A 6,098-nucleotide genomic window follows, 5' to 3' on the forward strand; every position below is an offset into this window, starting at 1 on the left:
TCCAGCTTTTCCTGGTTAGTCCTCTTGTTCCTTGCTGCCCTCCTCACCTCTCCCTCCAACATGATCCCCTGTGCTCTTCCCATCCAGGGAAAATATCCCTAATGCTGAGAAAAAAGACTCCACTTTGGTAATAATTTATGTCAGCTCTCGAGGAATACCAACTCACAGAGGAATAACTGCTTCCAGCATTGTTGGGGAAGGGGAGGTGGTGGAGGAGGCAAGAAGCAAAACATTCACTCTAGAAGAGGCCGTGTTCCCATTATCCAGCCGGTAATTAAAGAACTCTTGGTTCTTTTCTGGTATCTGCGGATCTCAGAGAGCTCTGCCAAGAACAACGAAGAACTTCAAGGGAAATGGGAGTTGGAGTAGAGGTAACCAACTGTGCAGTGAGGGACTAAAACTTTACCCAACTCCACCTCCAAAGTCGTTTTCTTTGATGATATCCCTTCTCTTGAATTGCCTGTTTTATTTACTTTTATTTTTTAAGTTTATTTTTTTTAGAGACAGAGCACGTGAGCAGGGAAGAGAGAATCTCAAGCAGGCTCTGCACGGTCAGAAGGAGACCAACCCTCCGGCTCAAACCCATGAACCAAAAGATCATGACCTGAGCTGAAATCAAGAGCAGGAGGACCAACCAAGTGAGCCACCCAGGCACCCCACCTCATCTTTTAAATTGCATGATCCTTAATGTTATTAAGCAGTGAGCTACACGGCATGAAATCATTTTAAGTAGATACAGTCACATTCCCTTCTTGCACTGCACACCTCAATCAACTTTTCTCTTCCTCCCCAGGTTGCTGCCCCACATTCACCCTGAAGGGGGCACTTTTGTTCAGTCGTTGGTGCCAGAGAAAAGGGAGCCTCAGGAAGGAAACATAACAATTGGTCACGTGTTGGGGGGGTTCTCGAAGGGGTTGCTGGGACAGGGAAGGGAGGTCCACGTGGAGTGGGCGGAGCCTGCTGAAAGTTTTGGCGGGGCTGGCAATAGGAGAAAAATACCCAAATTTGAGTTGTGATTTTACTAAAAAGAAAAAAAAGAGGCAGCAGAGAGGGTGTGTCCTGCCCTCAGAGAGGGCCCTGCAGAGGGGAGAAGGGGGGCGGCACACGCGCGTCCTGCTCGCGGAGGCCTGGAACGCAGGGTAGAGTTTCTGCCAGAAAGAGCTCTGAGCCATATCGGGCTTCGGAGCCGGAAACCTCCGTGGCTCCATGCTGGTTTCCCATCCCCCATCCTCTCGGAGAAGGGAAAGGTGGCCTCTCCCCCATGGTCTCATTTCAGAGACCATGTGGAGCTGGGCTAATGCCAGCCACGCAACCCCAGTCTTTATTTACCTTTCCAAGAGCCTCAGGAAGCCGCCCAGATGAAGCCTCTCTCCTTGGGGAGAAGCCAAAACAAGCCTCTTTTTACTACCTAGTTCTGCCCTACTGTTAGCTGGAAAACAGAGCTTCATACAGTCTTTAAACTGGAAGGGCCTTAGTGATGATCTACTTCAATTTTCTTTCTGGTCTGGGAAAACCAACACCCAGACAGGTAACAGGGCTTACTACCTGCTCTTTCCACACCACAGTCACTCGGTTCCAAGAATATAGGTCATAGAAATGGAATTCGCCATCCTAAATCCTTAGAGTAGTGACAGTATTGGCTTTAACTCCATCCGTACCCTTAGCCAGAAGGCAAAAGGAAATGATCATTAGCCCATTATGGATAAAAAAGGCAGAGGATTGTTTAGGGACTTGATTTATGGGTCCTACGGTTTTCCTAAGTGCTCTCAACAGGGGGCAGCTCCACCTTTCTCCCTCTGCGCCTTGACTGTTTGGTATCAGGGCCCTTACATGTCTTAGTTCAGGGATTACCACAGTTTAAAAATCTAATGGTTTGGAAGCAAGAATTCTTAGAAGAGCTTCTTTCCCCAGGATTAAGTTTTCTGGTGATTTATTTACCTCGTCCTGTGACTTGAGATCAAGATCAGACCTCCAAATCCAAAAAGTCCAGACTTTTGGCTTTGGAGGAGAAAAGCATGTTTACTTAGTCTGGAGTAGTGAAATCTTAGACTTTGGATTTCAGAGCTGTAAAGTTTCCAGAAAAAAAAAAAAAGTGGGGGGACTGATGTAGAATTGCCAGTGTTCTATTTTGCCAAGTAAGGACATTAAAAAAACTACTACCACCAATTGCTATTTATTATCACCATCATTTCACAAAAGGAAGTACATTTTAGCACACACAAAATAGGAAACATATAATGTCAGAATAAATAACAGTTCTAAGCCACCCTGCATTGATTCACATGAGTACTGCATAGTGCTTTGCTTTTTTTTTTTTTTTTTTTTTTTTCCATTTTGTTGTAGATTGGTTCCAGTTTGGTCTATTGGTCTTTAGACCAGTGGTAGCAAACTGCAGCCTGAGTGCCAAATCCAGCCCAATGCTTCTTTTTGTATTTGCCCCAAGCTAAGCAAAGCTAAGCATTTTTGTTTTTTTAAATTTTGTCTTTATTTAAATTCTACACCCAGTGTGGGGCTTGAACTCACAACCGCAGGATCGAGAGTCACATGCTCTATGGCCTGAGCCAGCCAGGTGCCCCTAAGTTAAGAAATTTTTTTTAATTTTAATTTTTTTTTTTAATGTTTATTTTTGAGACAGAGACAGAGCATGAACGGGGTAGGGTCAGAGAGAGAGGGAGACACAGAATCTGAAACAGGCTCCAGGCTCTGAGCGGTTAGCACAGAGCCCGACGCGGGGCTCGAACTCCCGGACTGCGAGATCGTGACCTGAGCCGAAGTCGGATGCTTAACCGACTGAGCCACCCAGGCGCCCCTAATTTTAATTTTTTAAAAAGACTTTTGGGGTGCCTGGGTGGCTCAGTCGATTAAGTGTCCAACTTCGGCTAAGGTCGCCATCTCGTTGTTCGTGAGTTCGAGCCCCATGACAGGATCTGGGCAGACAGCTTCAGATTCTGTCTCCCTCTCTCTCTGTGCCCCTCCCCCACTTGCCCTGTCTCTCTGTCTCTCTGAAAATATACATTAAAAAAAAAATTTTTTTTAAAAGACTTTTGGGACACCTGGGTGGCTCAGTAGGTTTAAGTGTCCAACTCTTGATTTCGACTCGGGTCATGATATCACAGTTTGTGAGTTTGAGCCCAGCGTTGGGCTCTGTGGTGACAGCATGGAGCCTGCTTGGTATTTTATCTCTCCCTCTCTCTCTGCTTCTCCCCTGCTCACATTCTTCTCTCTCTCCCTCTCAAAATAAATAAGTAAACATTAAAAAAAAACACAAATTTTGGGGTGCTTGGGTTGTTCAGTCAATTGTCTCATTTTGGATCAGGTCGTGATCTTGAGGCTTGTGAGTTCAAGCCCCATATTGGGCTCTCTGCTGTCAGCCTGCTTCGTATCCTCTGTCTCCTCTCTCTGCCCCTTCTCTGCTTGTGCTAGCTTGCACACTGTCTTTCTAAAATAAACATTGGAAAAACATATTTACTTATTTATTTGAGAGAGAAAGAGAGCCAGAGTGAGGAGAGGGGCAGATGGGGGGGCGGAGAGAGAAAGAGAGGATCTCGAGCAGGCTCCATGCTCAGCACAGAGCGCAATGCAGAACTCAGTCCCACGACCCTGGGATCGTGACCTGAGCTGAAATCAAGAGTTGGATGTTCAACCGACTGAGCCACCCAGGTGCCCTAAGAATTTTTAAGTAGTTGAAAAATCTAAAATAATATTTCATGACACATGAGAACTATGTGAAATTCAAATTTCAGGGTCCCTAAATAAAATGTTATTGAACGGTGGAACTGTGATTGCGGCTTGCAGTCTCATGCCAGAGCCTTTGTTTTTAACTGTTGAGTCTCCCATCTGCCTTAAAAAAAAAAAAAAAAAAAAAAAAAAAAAAAAAAAAAGTTTATTTATTTGCACAAGCAGGGAAGTGGCAGATAGGGAGAGAATCCCAAGCAGGGTCTGTGCTGTCGAGGCAGAGTCTGATGATGTGGGGCTCGATCCCACAAACTGTGAGATCTTGACCTGAGCTGAAATCAAGAGTTGGATGCTCAACTGAGCCACCCAGGTGCCACCACTTGCCTTTCCCTCTGTATCTCCACAACCGTGGTACTTTACATTAACAGTCATCATAAGCCACCCTTATTCATTCACATGTCTTTTGCAACACAATAGCAGAGTTGAATAGTGTGAGAGCCCCTATGACTGTCAAAGCCTAAAATATTTCCTGTCTGGCCCTTTAAGAATAGGAAGGCCAAGGGGTGCCTGGCTGGCTCAGTTGGTGGAGCATAAGACTCTTGATCTCAGGTTGTGAGTTTGAGCACTGGTTGGGTGCAGAGATTACTTAAAAAACACAAACAAACAAACAAACAAACAAACCCAAAAAATTGGTCAGCCAACTCTGGAAAGTTTTCAAACTTGAGGGGCATCAGAATCACATGGAAGGCTTGTTAAAACACAGACTGCTGAGTCTCACCCCAGCATTTATGATTCTTTAAATCTAGAGAGGCCTGAGAATTTGCATTTCTAACAAGTTCCCAGTGACGCTGATGATGCGGGACCACATACCACTAGTATCCTAGATTAACCACGTGTCATCTCACACTTAGGGTAACAGCCTTCAAATTGGCCTCCTGCCTTAGGTGCAAAGATATAAATATTGAAATTAGCTTTCAAAAACAAATCTGGCCATTCTCCACTTTGCTGGAAATCCTTTGATGCTTCACCTTGGCTGAGAAATTATCCATTCCTTAGCTAGGCCTCATAATCTGTTCTCAACCTACCTTACCTGCTTTATCCCCTATACTCTCCACTATCCAAACTAAACTCCAGCCAGTTTCTCTCATTTACTCCAATCTATCCTTTTATCCCATGCCTTTGTAATGCTCTCACTTCTGTTTGAGAGGTCTTCTTATGGTCTCAACCTTTAAGATCTGCCTCAGTTGCCACTTCCTCAATTCCTTCCAGATGGTATATTCTATCTTCTCTGTACTCCCAGACCTTATTCTTCCCTAGGTTTCATTTTTACTATATTAATGTTAAAACTGTCACTGTCAACCAAGCTAAAGGTCAAGGGAAGATGCTTTCTCTTAATATATCTACATAGCTCATTTATTCATTCAATGAATGTGCCAACTTTGTGCCAGGTATGGTTCTAGGTGCTGAAGGTATAGCAGTGAAAAAACATGAAGCTTATATTCTAGTGAGAGAAGATATAAACAAGGTAAATTACATGGTTAAAAGTATTAAGCACAAAGAAGAAAAATAAAGCAGAAAAGGAAGGGAGGGAGTTTGGAGGGGTATGTGAGTTCACATAGGGTGACCAGAGAAGGTCTGATGAAGAGATGATATTCAGTTAAGAACTGAAGAAGTGATAGGAGGGCAGGTGGATATTGGAAAGAAGAATGATTCGAGTGGAGGGAATAGCAAGGCAAAGGATGTGAGCAGGCAAATACCAGGCGTGTCTGAAGGACAGTAAAGAGAGGAGTGTGGCAGGAGGGGAGTGAATAGGGGAGAGAAGAGTAAAAGTTGACGTCAGAGAGCAGTGGCCAGAGGGCCACATCCTGTAGGCCGTAATAATGATTTTGTTCTTCTTCCAAGTAAGATGGGAAGCCATGAGAGGATTTTGAGCAGAGAAAGAACATGATCTCACTCATGTCTTATCAGGATCACTATGGCTGCTGTGCTGAGAACAGATATGAGGCAAAGGTTGAAACTGAGAGACTAATTACAAGGTTACAGCAATAAAAAGGTGTGATACGACTATAACTTAGACTAAGGTGGAAGTTGTGGAGGTGTGTGAAGAAGTGGGATTCTGGACATGTATTTTGAAGGGCAGTGGGATTGGAGATTGAGTGGGTATTAGGTGAGAGAGAAAAAGAAGGCTGTAGAAGCAGGATTTGGAGGAGGGAAATTCAGGAGTGAGATCTTAGATGTAAGTTTGAAATGCTGATTAGACATCTAAATGGATATGTCTCCTAGACAATTGGATATATGATTAGGGGAGGAGTCCAGGAAGAAGATATAAATTTGGGAGTTGTCAATGTAGAGATGGTATTGAAAGTCTAGACACTGAAAAAGAACACCATATTCCATGTGCCTCCCACCACACCCGCCTTTAT

Source organism: Panthera leo, chromosome E1 (genome assembly GCF_018350215.1).
Source record: "Panthera leo isolate Ple1 chromosome E1, P.leo_Ple1_pat1.1, whole genome shotgun sequence".
In the NCBI taxonomy this organism is placed as follows: domain Eukaryota; kingdom Metazoa; phylum Chordata; class Mammalia; order Carnivora; family Felidae; genus Panthera; species Panthera leo.